This window comes from Dasypus novemcinctus, chromosome 11, assembly GCF_030445035.2.
Source record: "Dasypus novemcinctus isolate mDasNov1 chromosome 11, mDasNov1.1.hap2, whole genome shotgun sequence".
Classification (NCBI taxonomy): domain Eukaryota; kingdom Metazoa; phylum Chordata; class Mammalia; order Cingulata; family Dasypodidae; genus Dasypus; species Dasypus novemcinctus.
Window position 1 is genome coordinate 88,561,142 of NC_080683.1, and position 5,935 is coordinate 88,567,076.

A 5,935-nucleotide genomic window follows, 5' to 3' on the forward strand; every position below is an offset into this window, starting at 1 on the left:
ACAAGGTAAATTGAATTCAAACTTCTCAGGGTCTCTAAAGCTGAAGTTAGGACATTGGTTGGGAATGAGTACAAAGGCCTCCAGACTTGATGAGATCACCAAGGGAATGAGGGTAGAAGAAAGGAAAAGAGGTCAAGAACTGAGCCTAGGGGTTTTCCAACAACATTAATCATCAGGGAAAAATAGAAGACCAATCAAGGAGTCATTAGTAAGTAAGAAGGGAAACCAAAGGTGTGTTGTCCAGGAAACCACATAAAGAAACTGTATATGAGGAGTGAATGATCAACACATCACATGTCTAAGTGACAGATCAAATAAAATGATCAAATAACAAGAACATAACTGGTGATTTGTCAAGAACAGTCTCAGTGGAGAGTTGAGGGCAAAAACCTGATTGGAGTGGATTTAAGGCAGAGCAGGGGTAAAAGAAAAAAAGACAGCCTGGTGACTAGCTGCAAAAAATGTGGCAGTAGTTGGTAGAAGTAGGATCAAAATAAGTATTTTGTTTTGTTTTAAAATGGAAACAATATCATAGCATGTTTGAATCCTGATAGAAATGATCCAGCAGATAGTTAAAGGTAATAATGTAGGAGATATAAAGGAGAATTGATGGATTGATATTTTTTCTTAGGCAAGAGGGATGGAATCTAGTACACGAGAGGAAGGGCTGACTTATATAGAAGAATGAAATTTAATCTAGGGAAGATGTGGGAAAGCAAAGAATGTGAGTAGATACTTTGGTAAAAGCCTGTGGAAATTCTCTTGTAATTGCTTCTCTTTTCTCAGTGAAGTGAGAATTGAGATCATCTGCTAAGAGTAAGGTAGTCCCAAAATTCTGTAACAATATAAATATCCTTCTACTAAACAGAATTTATTTGCTAGGATTTCACTAGAACAGACTCAATGGAGCCAAGACTTCAGTTTGAGAAGTACCATAATAATGTGCTAAGTTATGGTACGAATAACAGCTAGCGTGTGCTGCTCATGTCTAACTGTTACATACAGAAGTAAAAATGAACTCATTCTACATGGAGGCGAATTTGAGGGTCTCAGTCCCTTGGAATATGTTCTAAAAAGAGGGTAACCGATAGCAGCTGCACAAACTGCTCCCAGATGACTCATCAGAAAGCTTCTGAATGGAAATCCAGGGGAAATGATGCAGACAGAGTCATCTTGACCCCAGAGGTCTAAATCTACCCAAGGTTTAAGTTTCTTTCCTCTTCTGAACCCATGTGAGTTTCCTGAAGCAAATATTCTTGTCTCTTCCCATTTATTTATCAGTTCCATTTGGTGTGCAAAACCACTCAATTCTCATGCCTTAACTGGAGGGGCAACAAAAGCACAGGGGGGCTTCCTGAGAGAGAGAGGCAGCACTTTCAAACAAAGAAACACATTAGAAAGCAATGCCATTCATTCATTTAATCTTTCATTCTTCTGTTCATAACTTTGGAAATTATGAGGTACTATAACTACAAAGATATTTTTGAGAAAAGAGGGGAATATTAAAAGGTAGTAAAGAAAAGAATCCTTTCCAACACTTGATATTGTCCTTTTTTTTTTTTTTAAAGAATAGTAGCCCTACTAGTGGGTGTGAGATTGTATCTCTTTGTGGTTTTGATTTTGATTTCCCTGATGGATAATCACATTTCATGTGTTTCTTAGCCATTTGTATATCTCCTTTGGAGAAATAACTATTCAAATCTTTCTCTCTTTCTTTTTTATTTTTATTTATTTTTTGCTGTTTACAAGTTTGTTTCTGAGTTGCAGCAAAGATTATTTCCCCTTCCCCTTGTTTTTAGAGTTTCCTGTAATCCCCCATTCAATCTTGGTTATGGCAACCAGGCTGACAGAAAGTGCAAGGACCTTTTTATCTTGCATCTGTAGTAGAATCCTTAGCAGCAGACATAAACTGTTCCAGGTCTGTCAGAGATGCATTTTTTTTTTCATTTTTAATTGGATTATTTGTGTTTTTATTGTTGAGTTGTAGTTCTTTATACATTCTGGATATTAAACTCTTATGATATATATGGCTCAGAGGAGCCAATGTAGCTCAGTGGTTGAATGCTGACTTCCCACATATAAGGTCCCAGGTTCAATTTCTGGCCCCACGTAGCTGAAAAAAAAATCAATTGGCCAGAGGTATGAGAGTTTATTTCTGAACTTTCAATTTGATGCATTTGGTCTATATGTTTGTACCTGTACCACCTCTTAAATGTTTTGACAACTGGAGCTTTGTAAAAGTTTTAAAATCAGGAAGGGTGAGTCTTTCAATTTTGTTCTTTTTCAAGATGATTTTGGCTAGTCGGGGCCATTGACCCTTCCATATGAATTTGATGATTGCCTTTTCCATTTCTGAAGAAGTCAGTTGCAATTTTGTTTGGAATTATATCAAATCTGTAAATTGCTTTGAGTAGAATTGACATCTTAACAATATTTAGTCTTCCAATGCACGAACATGGAATGTCCTTCCATTTACTTAGGTCTTTGATTTCTTTCAGCAATGTTTCATAGTTTTCTATGTAGAAATCCTTCATATCTTTGGTTAAACTTATCCCTAGATATTTGATTCCTTTAGTGGCTATTTTAAATGGATTTTCCCTCTTAATTTCTTTTTGGGATTGTTCATTACTAATGTATAGAAACATAACTGTTTTTGCTTGCTGGTCTTGTACCCTTCCACCTTGCTGAATGTGTTATTTAACTCAAGTAGCTTTGTTGTGGATTTTCAGGATTCTCTGTGTATATCACTTGCAAATAGGGAGAGTTTTACTTCTTCCTTTGCTGTTTGGATTTCTTTTATTTCTTTTTCTTGCCCTATTGTTCTAGCTAGAACTTCCAGTATAATGTTGAATAACTGTGGGGACAGTGGTCTTCCTTGTCTTATTCCTAATTTTAAGTGGAAGACTTTTAGTCTTTTGTCATTGAGTAAGATGTTAGCTGTGGGTTTTTCATATATACCTTTTTATCATATTGTTTCTAGTTTTATGAGTGATTTTATCCAGAAGGGTGCTGAATATTGTCAAATACCTCTTCTGAATCAATTCCCATCAAAATTGCAACAGACTTCATCACAGAAATGGAATAGACAACCATTTAATTGATATGGAAAGGTAAATGCCCCTGAATAACCAAAATCATCTTTAAAACGAAGAGCAAAGTTAAAGAACTCACTGTTCCTGATTTTATCATGTGGGTCTTTCCCTTTGTTCTATTAATGTGATATATTATGTTAATTGATTTTCTTATGTTGAAACATTGTCCCATACCTGGGAAAAATCCCACTTAAATTATGGTGTATAATTTTTTAATATGCACCTGGTTTATGATTCCATGTTTGACATTCCTAGAAGCCAATGCTCGCTTTTTTGCACACAAAACATACACTAACCTTCCACAGTATATTAATATTCCTCATTAATATCTTGGACTTATTAATATGTAGATTATTGAGCACATAAAAATGCAGAATAGGAAACCAAAGCAAATGTTGAAAAGCTGAGAACAGGATTCATAGCTGGGAACCAATTGGCCAATAAGTCATGAAGCAGCCTGTTTGGCAGTGATCATGAGGATTAGGCCAAAGTCACAAGTAGGGGTGGTCCTTGTAATCAATGGCTAGATTTGTCACCCAATATCCAGGCTTGATGGGGCTGATGCCCAAGAGACTCTCTTTTGAGCTGTACTTTTCAACATTGGAAAGACAGACTAGAAAGCAGCAGCTCTACTTATTAAACTCAATTACTCCTCTTTTGTGAAGTGCCCCAGATCATTTTGGGAATGGACAACTCAAGTTATTTTTGGTAGATAACAGGAGCTGCCAATAAGCTTGAGGTGGATGAGGTTAGTTACTTTTCTACCACCTCGCCATCATTTTATGATTAAAAAAATTCTCAAATAAAACCACATTCAGATATTTCATATTTATTACCAAGCAGAGCCAGGCTGGTTCAGACCATCTGCTTAAGCCTGAGGAGGTCTTAGCTCTCTGCCTTTAGAAGATTAAATCACATGTTCAATGGAAGGTTTACTTGAAGCAGACACACAGATTTCTCAGATGCAGGATTACATTGCCTGGAGAGTTGACATCAGGTTACCCTTTTGACCTTCAAGCTGGATATAGAACCACTCCAGGAGGTACAGGTCGTAAGCCTTTCTGTATTTCTTTTGTAGGGTGGGTAGTGTCTTGAAACTATTTTATTTTAGTAGGTTACTTTATCTGCATCAGAGGCTTATGAAATTAGCATAAAGAATATTAAAAATGAACTTACCCACATATCAAGAGTGCAATTAATTTCATCAGTGAGAGCTCAGTTTTAATATTCTTTATACTAATTTCATAAGCCTCTGATGCAGATGAAGTAGCCTCCTCTGGATGTGGGCTTCCCACTTAACTACTACCTAGCTCACTAACTAACCATTCCTATGGGTAGATTTCTGCTTAGGCCAGCAGACAATACCTGAAGTTTACTTTCACACATACTGCCTGTGCTGAAGAATTTAAGGCAAAACACAGATATAAAAATGTCCATTAGTTGGATTGTATACAGTGTTACTTTCTACTAAATATCAATTCTTCTGGAACAGAGAAATAAATATTTGAAAACAAAATACTTGAGGGAATGATATTACATTAATCTCTCACACTAGAGCTTGATGTTTCGGCTGTAGACAAAGGAGGAATATGAATTTTATTGTTTTACTTCATTCTTTTTCCATTTCTGAAATAAACCTGGCAAAATGGACTGTTGCCTCCTTGTCACCATTGAGTTGCCTCAAATAGTAGGAAATTATTCATCTTGCCTTAGAGGCATTAGCAGAAAATTGATGTCTTATACATGGCATTAGTTTGAGCATAATACCGTCTTCCAAGTGAAGACATCCTCTTTTTTTTTTTTAAATGATGCAGAACTCCCAGGTTGCCTCTGAAGAAAGAAACTGTCTCTCTCTCCCTCTTTCCCTTTCTCTCCCTCCTCCCTCACTTCTTCCCTTTCTCTTTCCCTTCCTCCTTTTCTTTCAACCCATTGCCCTTTTTCCATTCCTGTTTCCTGCATTATTTTTCATCTCTTCTAATTCTCTTCTAATAAGATAATGGATTTTTTTTGAGTGTGTGCTAAACATGACTGAACTCCTTCTATAAAGGGAGTTGGTTAAATTTCTGTGTTCCAGGTCATTCTGAAGACTTTATTGTTACAGTGGCTTCTGTTGTTCTACCACACCTTTTAAGTGTTCTATATCTGTACGTTATCCCTTGGCCAACAACGTCTTGTTTGGAAGAGTATCACCCTTCTACCAAGTGACCTTGAGTTTTTTCTTGGTGCTTTGTTTCCTTTCAGTAGGTGGTATCATGGATCATTAGCTCCTGTAGGTTGGCACTTGAACACTCAGGTTGCCTTTGGACATTTATTTATCCTTTTAGTCATCCATTAAATAGTTTCTGATGGCTTCTCGTTAAGGAGAAAAGGATACACGTATAAATGAGGGAAATGCATGATTTAACCACAATGAGATACTTAATAATGGCTCTTTAATGAAATGCTTCAACATATCTCTGGAGCTCCTTCCCATACAAAATTGAACATCTGGAGAACAGACCAGTAATTCCTTTTGAAAAAGTCATGGTTAAGACTAGAAACCCAGAGGGTAGAATTAACCTAAGTCCTTTCTCCTTCCATTCTCTCTTCCTCTGACTCTCCCTCCATCCTTTCATCCCTACCGCTTTCTTCCTTCCTGTTTCTCTCTCTCTCATCTGGTTTTGGAACTGAACTGACAGCTCAGTCAAATGAAGCATGCAAGAATTTTCCAGCTGGCGCCAACTCAAAACGACTTACATCAAGAGAGGAAAAGCATCTGGAAAGCACTGAAGAGCTTGGACCTCAGTAGCATGGATCAGTGCAGAACAGGGATGGACAAGACAGCTAGAATTTGTCTAAACCAC

General features: G+C 36.9%; 1 non-coding gene across 1 annotated transcript; it reads right to left on the minus strand.

The window, feature by feature from the left end:
• Positions 1-1,803: 1,803 nt before the first annotated feature.
• Positions 1,804-1,935, minus strand: LOC111763546 (small nucleolar RNA SNORA31). The gene has a single exon (XR_002796395.1). It is a non-coding gene; the product is annotated as a small nucleolar RNA SNORA31 (small nucleolar RNA).
• Between the last annotated feature and the right edge of the window lie 4,000 nt (positions 1,936-5,935).